At 37.1% G+C, this 13,706-nt stretch overlaps 1 protein-coding gene across 1 annotated transcript in view; it reads left to right on the top strand.

Moving 5' to 3' along the window:
- LOC23687733 (G-protein coupled receptor daf-37) overlaps nt 1–13,706 on the top strand; it is a 511,826-nt gene that overhangs the window by 330,897 nt on the left and 167,223 nt on the right. Inside the window, exon 3 of the mRNA XM_021842903.1 lies at nt 13,258–13,317. The gene's annotated coding sequence lies outside the window, so the exon portion shown is untranslated. The remainder of the gene's footprint in view (nt 1–13,257; nt 13,318–13,706) is intronic.

Below are 13,706 nucleotides of genomic sequence, written 5' to 3'. Positions count from 1 at the left end.
AAATTACGATTTCTCGTCTAAAAGCAACAAATAGCCATAACATTTCCAAATCTCAATTGATATTTATAAAACTTGGAGTGAAATTAATCAGCATTCAATCCACCATGACATTTATATCATTTGTTTTGACAATAGAAAAAAAATCACTGACAGAATACTTTAAAATTATTTGATTCAAAAATATAACCCAAATACTGATTTATAGTGAAAAAGATCCGATATACAATCTTTTCTTATAATCTGTGGTTCGGACAAGGATGATCTGCGGCAATAACCAGTGGATATTGGAACGTTCTCCCCTACTTTCTAGATGCAGTACTCTACATGTTATTCCAAACGAGACAATAGAATGTATATCTCTTCATAATGATTCTCATTGTCCCACCTGAAGTGGAATTACGTATCTCGCCCCCGAGTGGTTTGCAATTTATTGGAGTTATCCATCAGCATCCTCGTCATTCTCGACAGGAGACCGATCGGCTCGAGATGTACATAATTGCATAACTAATTAGTGAAATTAATAGCTCGTACGTATCATTACACACTAGACCCTGCTCGTGGCAACTGCAGCTCAGCCAGCACAAATTGGAACTTTCAGAATATTGAAGAGAACAATTCATTCGCAGTATGCAGTCATTATAGTTTGCTATGTTGGAACGAAATCCGTTTACAATAACGAACTGGGGTCAATTATTTTCAATAATTCTAGAAAACCATCGAGTCAACAGAAACTGTTACTCGAGCAGTGGATTACTACAAAATTGTATCACAATCATATCAAGATTTCGTTTCTTTTTTGTTAAAAGCAGTGTAACAATAGAAAAATTTGGTTTATTTTTACTATATTCTCTGATTACACCACATTGGGTTTTAAATATCTTTATCGGTGTAGTCTTCGCCTTGCTTCCATTTCACCCCCAGTTACCCAATTTAAACGTTTCTGTATGAAGGAGTGAAAATAAGTGCAAATTTTTTTTATGTAACCTATGAGCAATATTTTTAGGGAACTAAACCGTTCCAAACTGTGACACAAAACGGTAAAAGTCTCGTCCAAATTATCAGAAAATGGATCCATGCTAAAGTTATTGATTGACACCCGTTTCTAACCAACTCGCTGCTAAAATGAAACTCGTTACATCCATCCCGTTCCACTGGATACTCGCATCGCCTTTCTTCACAGTAGGTTGAGCATTGGCCACAGCTGCCAAAGACATTCGTCGACGGAATCACTCGCCTTTATCGATCCCGACTCGATTCTGAGAAATCATGATAGCTCTTAGGTTAGAACTGGAAACATCGCCTTATCCTTATTTACCCCTTGCCCCGATGTTCCGTTGGCCTGATAAGAATCACATAACTGGCTGACAAAAAGAAAATTTATCCCCATTACAAACTTGAAAGTATTGAATTCAGTTCTCAAAAAGATATATAATCCCATACGGATGAATTGTTACCATGGCGGCTCCATTGCTTCTAGAAATTCTGCTTGGAAGCAAAGCATAAAAGGCTCTTTAATAATCACAACGAGGATTGCTAGCAGGATGCTTTCTGTATGATGACTTTTTTTTGAGCACGAATGCATTTATACTAGTTGTTGTTTAGTGATAGAAAAGTTAGTTTTTTGAAGGTTGTCACATTGGTTCATTTGCCTACGTATATTACAGAAGAGTAGTTGAAAATTCAAACGCTTTTGCAAATCCAATCTCCCATATCTTTCATACTATACTTACTATGAGAATAGCGTTCTGTGAAATTTTCAGATTTATCGGTAGTGATTTAAAGTTGACCCAAAGGGATGTAGGTTTGTATGAAAATTACTACGGATAAATTTTGAAAAATGATCCAAACACGTTCGTTTTGTAATGTGAGTTCAAATTCAAAATCCCATATTGAAAACTTATTCTTCAGACCATAATGGTATTTACTCAAGAGAACAATTTAATCCGACGGATGTTAGAAGAGATATTCATATATGAGTATGAAATTATTTGGCTACATGTGAGATTGTAGTCCGGAAAGCATTTGCAAAAATGTCAAACAAAATACGTTCAAATACGATTGGTGTCTATAGCAACTTTCTTTATCACAGTTTGAAAAAAAATGCGTTTTCAATATGAGATGATAAGATTGCACTGACATTACAGTACTAACTTTTATGGAGCATTTTTCAAAATTGTTGCACGTAAAAGTTGGTGAGTAGTCGAATGTACATGGCGGAATCCAAACTGTTCATTGGCAAAAATTGAATTTTCAATTATGTGGACCATCGTTCTGTTCAAAATGACATTTTCAAAAAGTTTACTGATGGAGGAAAGCAAACTGATTGGACGATAGCTAGAAGCTTCTGCAGTATGTTTTGTCTGGTTTTAAAATTGGTACAACTTTAGCATTTTTTCCATTTGTCAGGAAAATATGCCAATTGAAAACATTTGTTGAATATATCATTTAAGAATGATAAGCTACTTTCTGGAAGTTTCTTTATGAGGATGTGGAAAATTCCATCATCGCCAGCTTTCATATTATTGATTTTTTTTAATAGTTCTCACTTCTTCCCAATCAGTCTGCCATGAATTTTCCAAAACGTTCTCTTGATTGAGAATGTTTTCAAAATCCTGAAGAACTTGATTTTCTATTGGACTAGTAAGTACTTAATTGAAATTGTGCGCGCTTTCAAACTGCAAAGCATATTTTTCGGCTTTTTCGCAATTAGTCATTAATAATTTGTTTTCCTTTTTCAATGCAGGTATTGGGTTCTGCGGGTTTTTCAAGATTTTAGATAATTTCCAAAAAAGCTTAGAGCCAGGGTCTAATTGTGAAATTTTATTTTCAAAATTTTCGTTTCTTAATTGTGAAAAACGTTTCTTGATTTCTTTCTGCAGATCCTGCCATATAATTTTCATAGCAGAATCGCGAGTGCGTTGAAATTGCCTTTTCCTCACGTTTTTAAGACGGATCAAGAGTTTAAGATCGTTGACTATAATCACGGATTCAAATTTTGGTATTGCAATGCCCCTAACTTCAACAATGGAATTTCTTAGAGTTTCAAGAGCATTGTCAATATCGAGTTCTGTTTGTAAATAAATGTTAACATCAAGATTACCAGACACGAATGCCATGACAAATGGTAAAGTGTCTTAAATAAAACATAATAATAATAATAATAATCAAGATTACTATCGATATATGTATATATATGCATATATATTTCAGTCGGCTCGAAAATATTTGAAAGTGGAGCTGATAGGATTGAGAATCGCTTCGTGGGATATTTGAAATGTAACAGAGACATGATCAGAATCAAAATCAGCATGAGTAACTAATTGGCTACAAAGATGACTAGAGTCGGTTAAGATCAAATCAATCGAAGATGGGTTTCTAGAAGAGGAAAAACATGTAGGGCTATCAGGGTATTGAATTGAGAAATATCCTGAAGAGCACTCATCAAATAAAGTTCTGCCGTTGAAATTACTTCGCGAAATATTTCCAGAGCGATGTTTTGCGTGAAAGTCACCAAAGACAAAAAATGCTGACTTATTGCGTGTCAATTTGCGCAAGTCATTTTGAAGCAATGAAAGGCAGCTATTGAGCTCTCGCCGAGCGGTGTCACGAACACATGCGCAAATTTGCTGGTTGAAAATACTGCCATTTGATTTTGCTGGGAACAGCTGACCTTTGTTTATATTTTCCACCAGCAATTTTTAAGTAGTGTTGGTGACATGTACCGTGTGTGTACACGAGCGCAGAAACCACTATGAAAGTATACAGGTATACCTCGATTTAGTGGACCCTCGATTTTATGTACTTAATGTCCACCTTGATTTTATGGACATTCAAATATGACGTCCATCATTTGGTGGAGCGGGGGGGTCTACGAAAGTGTGACAGTGCATGTATTATGTATTGGAAAAAGCGTGACAGAGGGGGAGGGGGGTCTATAAATCCCGAAAAACGATGGACGTCATATTTGAATCGTCCCTTATGTAAAGTAAATATTTATAAGAAGTTTTCCGTGGTGTGAGCTAAAAACTAAAAATATGTTGTAAATTTAAGTTTATTTTCATGCTCATATTTGGAACATCAAAATAAACTGAAATATCAACTATAAACACCCATGTAACCACGAAGCTATAAATGCATATTTTATGTTTGCTCTATAGTGCGCTATCAGATTTTGTTTTAAAGTGACATAACCTTTAAGAGCTTTATAAAGTATAATTAAAGTGGGAAAGGGCCCCACAACAACCAAATTAATGCAATACTTGGTAAAGCAGTTTTGATGCACAAGCCCTACTAAAGCATTTATGTTTGTATATTTAGGGTTCATAATGTGTATTAGCTTAAAATAATGTATGTTTAGGGCTTGCGTTAAAAATAAACAAAACAATGAATCCATTGACTACCTTTCAATGGTTTTCTTTACCAGCTTAATGATTTTTTTTTATTGGAATCAAGATTCGAACCCACAACTAGGATGATGGTGTGCTGGATGCCTGGCGCGTTGGTGTCCTGTGCTAAAGCTGCTGGTGTAATAAGGTAGGATAAAAGTTCCTTATAAACGAAGCCACTGCGTGTGTTAACATTACTATTGGCCCAGTTATTGCGAATAGAAAGAATTCTCTTCGGCGATTGATTTCCTTTCCTCACCAAATGAAACATCAATAGAAAGAATTTGATCACCATTCTTTTTCGTAGAGGAAATAACAGAACATAACCCACAAAACAAAGCCCAACAAAAAGATTTCAGGGGAGAGAAATTGATCGACATTTCTTCTCGCTCCTTATGAGTAAAAGAGTATCATAGATAAAATACAACAATTCTGATTGAATACATATATCCTTAGATCATGAAATGGGGGTTCGAGATGAAAGAAAGTCATTTCATTATTCTTCCATATCCCACAAAACGTAATGAGCGAGTGCGAACGTGATCGATCATCTTACTTATTTATTACAGATTCAAGTGCGTTCAATGAGGTTATGCAATCTTGCATGACAGCATAACTGTATATTCACTCTAAACGCTTAGCATAATGCTATATTAAAATAATGCTACAAAGCATTTACATTGTTAATCAAATGCATCATTGCTTGACAGTTGTTGAATAAATGCATGATAACATTATTATTGCAAAAAATGTTGACTTTCGACCAAATTAATGCAATAATATAATGCTTGTGGTTACTTGGGTAGCTTATTTTTCAATCACTTTAATTTTCCACGATCATGTAACATTCAAGCATCTTTGGTTGAAAACTAAACGAAATGTGGTAAAAATAGATGAATTTGGTTTATTTTTACAGTATGCCTCAGTTTAAACTACATTTTTTTTTATCTGTTTATCCGGTTTTGTTGCAAAAATGTTAAAAAAAAAACAACAAAGGTCGTGCAAGATTTGAGGACTTTTTCTGTTTGGGATGTACAACTGTTACCAGTTTTCTTCGATCTTTTATGGTATACACGTGTACTATGTTTAGTACAAAGCCGTCATGAGCATCTCTCGGGGTCGGGCTTTTAATTTGGGGTTTGTCCCGACTAGCAAACCCATTTTAGGTGCCGTGACATAAATGAAGGATAATTTCTTATTTGTTGCCATTTAGGCAGCGTCCCTTTATTACGTGACATCTCGTCTTGAAGGAGGTGATTCTTTCAGTGAGGCAATTCGAACATTCCTCGTATTCCGCCACGAAATGCGATCTACTCTGAGTTGGTTTGAGTCCCTTCACATTGCTCGAATCTGGGTAATGAGGAAGTGGACTCTTTCGCCATGGTGAACGCTATGCAAGACAGAAAGGGAATCTGGGGTAATATGTACCCTTGAGGCAAAACGACCCACGAAGATCAACAATTACGAGTCTAGTACACGACACTGAAGACGGTCTTACAGTTGAGGTCGAAATACGCGTATCTGTCAAAGGATACAAACTCTAGTGGAATTAAATGGTATAGTACTAAATTCGGTTTTTTCGTCTATTTATAGGTATTTTATTAAACAGCTCGAAGATTTATTAACAATTATTCATCAGGGACTGATAGTAAGGATTCCCAATATACGATTTGACATGAATAATTCTACGGAAACTGTCTCAATTTTTCGAAAATAATCATAGGAACCCAAAAAAAAGTCGTTTTATCCCCTCATGAATGACAAACAAATTATCTTTAAATGCCTCGACCAAATGTTGCTAAAAGTAGGATGATGAAAACTTAGAAAAGTGGTTTTATCCAAATTGTGGTTTAATTCTTTGGATTTCGGTCTATATAAACCTTTTAGTCGTCGCGTGTCGAAGCCACAACGCTGCGCTGTTGTGATCGAACCTCGAACACGCTATTGGCTAATCTGTTATAAGTGCAACGCACAGGGTCCCAGAAAAACCAGAAAACAAAGGAATTAGAAATGTGTTGGTAGGCTGGATCTGAACTGCATGATAATCGTTTTTTAGTTCTTGAAGAAAATTGAAGTCGCCGTTTTATTCACTCTTTCGTGTAGTTTCGCCGGTCTCTTCGTTTTCCAAAGAAATCTATTAGGAGAAAAGAACTAATTTCAGTGCTGAGTCGAAAATTGGTGCTCTTCCCTTATATTTATGTGGTTACATGTCATCAATGTATCCGCTCTACGTTCATCAGTGAAAAATCCATCAGAATATTATGGTATCTGACTTGGGTTAAACAGCGATTTTTACGGTTTCTTTAAGCTACCATGGGTGCAGGTCGTAAGGCCGAAAGGGTCAAATTTAACATTTTTTCATGTACTACTTTTTTAAATGGCTAACATATTTATCGGTGTTTTTTTTTCTTTTACAATCAAAGACTGTTCTTTCTATAGTTATATATCACAGCCAGACATTGTAGAATTCGTTCTTATTTGATTTTGAAGCCCGATTGAAAAAAATACATCCTAGGCGCCATCCACAAATTACATAGTTTTAGGGGGAGGGGAGTTTGGAATCAAAAATTTACAATCTAAGCTTTACGTACTTTACGTTAGGTAATGGAAATTGTCCTGACCAATCCTTGTTAGTTACTCATTCAACCTCACGATTCATTTGAGCTATCGGCCATTTTCTGCCTAACGACCCTTTCGGCCTAACGGCATATGAATAGAACCATCATTAGAGATAAGTAACTAGACTAAATTGAAATAAAATTTCAAATGAGTTCGGCTCCGTTACGCCATATGGCCATATGAAATAAATATATAGGGTAGGTGTACCAGCTATGGACATAGTGGTTTCCTATTTCACCATACGGGATTACTTGAATGTTTTCACATTTTGAAAGATTTTGTGTGTTGTAGTAGTAAGATTTAAGGTATATCTTGATGTTTAAACATTCAAAAAGTTTAAAAATGAGCAATTCTCGCTGAAACCAGGCCGCCATCAGCACCCATCGTTAAAATTCCAATTTTATGTCACTGATCGTTAGTTTTCGATAAAATTTAAAAGTGGTCCTTTCGGTTCTCTCAAATTGGTGGACCCCTCGTACGCCAGGTAGCTATACAGTTTGCGAAAAAGCCCATTTTTCGATAAATCTTGGGTATTTCTTCACGTGATACGTCTCATTTTTCCCTTGGAACACATAGCAAACTTAGTGGCATTGTATAGAGAAAGGATAAAACACCAACGATTGAAAACTTGTTGCTTTGTTGTATAAAAAGTAATGTTTGCATTGATTGCACTCGCCATATACGTCAAAATCGTAGAACATGATTTAGAAAATCGTTCATTTCATAAGGTAAATACCATTGCTCAACTAGTTTCTCTAGCATATCTTACGCAATTTTTCCTCAGCTTTCTGAAGGTAATCTCAGAATTCAAAACGAGCGGTGCGCTAATGGTGAATAATCGATTTTTCTAACATAATTCAAGAAGGCCGCAAACAATTTTTTTAACTTCAGATGAAAGCTATCTGAAGTTAAAAAAATTGTTGGCGGCCATCTTGAATTATGTTAGAAAAATCGATTTTTCACCATTAGCGCACCGCTCGTTTTGAATTCTGAGATTACCTTCAGAAAGCTGAGGAAAAATTGCGTAAGATATGCTAGAGAAACTAGTTGAGCAATGGTATTTACCTTATGAAATGAACGATTTTCTAAATCATGTTCTACGATTTTGACGTATATGGCGAGTGCAATCAATGCAAACATTACTTTTTATACAACAAAGAAACAAGTTTTCAATCGTTGGTGTTTTATTCGATTCAAATAAGTTACAGTAATAACTGCTATATGTATGTTATAAGCTGTTAGAAAAAAAAATTGGTCGTTTATTTTACCATTCAAAGAACGAGCATTCCAATTTAAAATACTTAAAAAAATATTTGGATTCATTAGATAAACGCAATCCAAAAACAATTTTGTTTTTCACACCAACTTGGACTGCTTCAGTCATTGTGGTGGCTTTGAACATTTCATCAATCTTCTTCTTCTTTCTGGCATTACGTCCCAACTGGGACAGAGCCTGCTTCTCAGCTTAGTGTTCTTATGAGCACTTCCACAGTTATTAACTGAGAGCTTTCTACGCCAATGACCATTTTTGCATGTGTATATCGTGTGGCAGGTACGAAGATACTCTATGCCCTGCGAAGTCGAGAAAATTTCCAATCCGAAAAGATCCTCGACCGGTGGGATTCGATACCACGACCAGTCTTGGGAACTGTGACCACAATTCACCACAGTTCATCGATTCTGCCATTCCACCAAAACACAAAGCAGCAGCAGCATCAATACCATCAGGCGTTGCGCTGCCAACGGTTCACACACTGCTTGACTGTTTTTGTCTCTCCACTATGACCATTTTCGGGCAGCCATTCCAAGCTGAATGATTGAAAAAAGTGTTAAATCATTCAATCGCTAATATTTTGCTTGTGTTTTCAACTAATTGAAATCTATTAGCTCTAACAGAAAGACCACAATCATTCCGTTACGATACATATAAACAAGTTCAATTTCATACTGCCTTTATCGAGCAAAAATGCAAAACCCCGAAAACCGCAAAAATCGTGTCACCACTGTGCTCGAGTCATTTCGCATTCGTGGTTGAAAAACGTTAGGAAGAAGAAGATTACAGTTTTGAAGAGCCGTGACATTTTTTTGTTTTGAACCGTCATGGTTTGCTTTGGATTTTGATGGTCGTGTAGAAAGATGTAAATGTAGAGGCGGTAAATGTTTGCTAGAGTACTTTTCTCATCCCTGACCACGACCCTCAGCTCGGTCTCGGTGAATAGCTGCGCGTTTACCGCTACGGCTATTTGGGCCCCATCATTTGATTCAATTGTTCTGTTAAAAAATCAAAACCGGACGTGAAAAATTTAATAGAATTTGGTGGATTTTCTGATGATTTTTTGTTGGGATTATTCATTAATGAAGAGACGGAAAGGAGTTGCCTGCAACGGCTGGGGTTTACCATATAATTTTAAACAATTTGAACGATTATCCGTGGGTAGACAATTTGAAGGGGTTGAGCTGAAACTGTCTGCTACAATATCGGCATAGAAGTTTCCTTGAGTAAACCCTTTTGGGGGCGTCCACAAATTACGTAACGCTCTAGGGGGAGGGGGAGTAGGCTCAAGCGTTACGTCTCATACAAAAAATTGAAATTTTTCATACAAAAAGCGTTACGGACGGGGGGGAAGGGGTCGAAAATTTCCAAATTTTGCGTTACTAAATGGATGCTGCCTTTGAAATTAAAAGATTCGAACTGCTACCCAACCGAAGAAATTTAGCTTGCGAATGCGCATGATTATAATATACCTGATGGGTATAACTCTTAAGCAAGCGATCGTTAACTGAAAAATGCGCATTGTTGGAGATTTTTCCTGGGGAATTCCGGGAGTGTAAAACGTTGCCGTTCATCTGCTTGCTATGAGCTTCGACGATTCGTTTACGCGAATAGCAATTCCAAAAGTTAGACTTATGGTTGCCCCCGCAATTCGCGCATGTAATCTTTTTGGTATCTTTCGGCACTGAGTGGAGTTCTGAAAATTTTCTCCAGGTTTCTGGACATATTCCCATTTCACACAGACGTCGAAGATAAGTCTTGCTTTCTCTAAAGCATTCTTGAGATAACGCTTTCCGACGAATGCCAGATTATGTTCTCGTTTTCATAATGATTACTTGGACCGGGGCACATCCAAGTAAATCATTCATTCCATATTTGATCTCTTCAGGTGACTTATAGTCACTTAAGTGACCTTTCAAGGCTATCTAGAACAAACGTTCAGTTTTGTCGTCATAAGTAAATGAGAAGGAAGATTTGATCCCCCTAGTGTAATTCAAGATCTCCTGCCTAAATGCTCCAAACTAGGAACAACTACCAGCACTCTTTGTTTCCTCACATGAATCCCTGGGCTAGAGGCTGCTTTGATTTGATGTTCGCAAAAAATGTACAAAGCATCGAACTGATCGCTCATTAGGTATCAACATTAACCATTTCACCTTTAGAAAAAGAGCGCATTCCGAAGAAACATTTTTTTTTCTATTTTTGCCACGTTTAAATATAGTTTTAATCCAACTTTTCTGGAAAGAAGTTGTGACCAATATTAACTGTTCCAAAATTAGTACAAATAAGTAAAATCATAAGTACTCGACACGCAGAACAGCTAAATCAATAAGGACAAAAACGATTGACCGTTTTGCCCTTGAAAAAGGCCAAAACAAATGGCCGAAACGTCGGGCAAAATAAATTAAAACGTTCACAGATTAAGACTGAGATAGCCGACAACCAAGAATTTACGTTTTCAACTTCCAGTCGCAACCCCCAATAAAGTTGTGAATTCAAATTCTTTTTGTTCGCGGTTGCAATCATATTATAAATAATGGGGTCCAACGGAGAATCGAAGGCACGGGTCCAAGTAGTGCTGAAAAGTACCGTTTATTTAGTACTGGAAAGTCAGGCTTGGGAACTCTGACCACTATTTACAACAGTTCATCGATTCTGCCAGTCAACCAAAACACAAAGCAGCAGCAGCATCAATACCATCAGGCGTTGCGCTGCCAACGGTTCACACACTGCTTGAATGTTTTTGTTTCTCCACTATGATCGTTTTCGGGCAGCCATCTCGAGGTGAATGATTGAAAAATATGTTAAATAATTCCATCGCTAATATATCGCTTGTGTTTTCAACTAATTGAAATCTATTAGCGCTAATAGCAAAAAGTTGCGATAAATGTAAACAAGTTCAATTTCATGCTGCCTTTATCGAGCAAAAATGCAAAACCCCGAAAACCGCAAAAATCGTGTCACCACTGTGCTCGAGTCATTTCGCATTCGGGATTGAAAAAAAAAACGTTAGGAAGAAGAAGATTACAGTTTTGAAGAGCCGTGACATTTTTTTGTTTTGAACGGTCATGGTTTGCTTTGGATTTTGTCGTGTAGAAAAATGTGAATGTCGAGGTGGTAAATGTTTGCTACAGTACATTTCCCATCCCTGTGGATAGTACTGTGAGTAGCACAATGTGTTGCCCCCGCAATTCGCGCATGTAATCTTTTTGGTATCTTTCGGCACTGAGTGGAGTTCTGAAAATTTTCTCCAGGTTTCTGGACATATTCCCATTTCACACAGACGTCGAAGATAAGTCTTGCTTTCTCTAAAGCATTCTTGAGATAACGCTTTCCGACGAATGCCAGATTATGTTCTCGTTTTCATAATGATTACTTGGACCGGGGCACATCCAAGTAAATCATTCATTCCATATTTGATCTCTTCAGGTGACTTATAGTCACTTAAGTGACCTTTCAAGGCTATCTAGAACAAACGTTCAGTTTTGTCGTCATAAGTAAATGAGAAGGAAGATTTGATCCCCCTAGTGTAATTCAAGATCTCCTGCCTAAATGCTCCAAACTAGGAACAACTACCAGCACTCTTTGTTTCCTCACATGAATCCCTGGGCTAGAGGCTGCTTTGATTTGATGTTCGCAAAAAATGTACAAAGCATCGAACTGATCGCTCATTAGGTATCAACATTAACCATTTCACCTTTAGAAAAAGAGCGCATTCCGAAGAAACATTTTTTTTTCTATTTTTGCCACGTTTAAATATAGTTTTAATCCAACTTTTCTGGAAAGAAGTTGTGACCAATATTAACTGTTCCAAAATTAGTACAAATAAGTAAAATCATAAGTACTCGACACGCAGAACAGCTAAATCAATAAGGACAAAAACGATTGACCGTTTTGCCCTTGAAAAAGGCCAAAACAAATGGCCGAAACGTCGGGCAAAATAAATTAAAACGTTCACAGATTAAGACTGAGATAGCCGACAACCAAGAATTTACGTTTTCAACTTCCAGTCGCAACCCCCAATAAAGTTGTGAATTCAAATTCTTTTTGTTCGCGGTTGCAATCATATTATAAATAATGGGGTCCAACGGAGAATCGAAGGCACGGGTCCAAGTAGTGCTGAAAAGTACCGTTTATTTAGTACTGGAAAGTCAGGCTTGGGAACTCTGACCACTATTTACAACAGTTCATCGATTCTGCCAGTCAACCAAAACACAAAGCAGCAGCAGCATCAATACCATCAGGCGTTGCGCTGCCAACGGTTCACACACTGCTTGAATGTTTTTGTTTCTCCACTATGATCGTTTTCGGGCAGCCATCTCGAGGTGAATGATTGAAAAATATGTTAAATAATTCCATCGCTAATATATCGCTTGTGTTTTCAACTAATTGAAATCTATTAGCGCTAATAGCAAAAAGTTGCGATAAATGTAAACAAGTTCAATTTCATGCTGCCTTTATCGAGCAAAAATGCAAAACCCCGAAAACCGCAAAAATCGTGTCACCACTGTGCTCGAGTCATTTCGCATTCGGGATTGAAAAAAAAAACGTTAGGAAGAAGAAGATTACAGTTTTGAAGAGCCGTGACATTTTTTTGTTTTGAACGGTCATGGTTTGCTTTGGATTTTGTCGTGTAGAAAAATGTGAATGTCGAGGTGGTAAATGTTTGCTACAGTACATTTCCCATCCCTGTGGATAGTACTGTGAGTAGCACAATCATTGAGATGGTCTCCCCAAATATTAAATACTTTATAGCTTTAAAAAATGATTGTAGCTTCTTGTTCTCTAATAAGTACATCATTCAACGATTGGCTGTTATAACGACACATCAGACTATCATCATACCATATTGCAACGAACATATCCACTTCAGACTCTTCAAAAGAACTAGGAGACTAAAAAACGTTCATTGCAGCCAAATGAATAAAACACACTAAAACCATGATTGCTAAAAGTTTTCCTTGTTTTCTCTTTTTTCAGTGGTTTCCTCCAAAGGTATCAACAAGCGGAAACTCAACAGTCCAGTAACTAGATTGCGAGGTAAATTATAATATTATGCTCTGTTTATTTGCCCGGAGACTTTTATAACTTCATCTACTCTCACAAACAAAAACATGCCAACAATCAGCAGTGGTCGGATCAGAAAATCAGAATGACGGGAAGCCTCAATAGAAAGAAAAAAAACTATAAGGCTTTGCATAGCGGGAAATGAAATGGAGTGAAAATCTTTCTATGCTGGCTGAATGACGGGACTGTGGTTGGGCGTCCTTGATCTCTTTAAACCCTCCCTCTTATGGACATTATTCCGCACTGAGTAAGCCACTCGAGCGATTATCCTGGAGTCGTTTGTCTACGCGTCTACGGTCATGCTGCTACGGTCGAAACACACCATTCGAAACGATTAGTGCTCTCGTTGAATGTGGGTTCCT

This window comes from Aedes aegypti, chromosome 2 (genome assembly GCF_002204515.2).
Source record: "Aedes aegypti strain LVP_AGWG chromosome 2, AaegL5.0 Primary Assembly, whole genome shotgun sequence".
In the NCBI taxonomy this organism is placed as follows: domain Eukaryota; kingdom Metazoa; phylum Arthropoda; class Insecta; order Diptera; family Culicidae; genus Aedes; species Aedes aegypti.
This window is presented reverse-complemented; position numbering and strand designations above follow the sequence as displayed.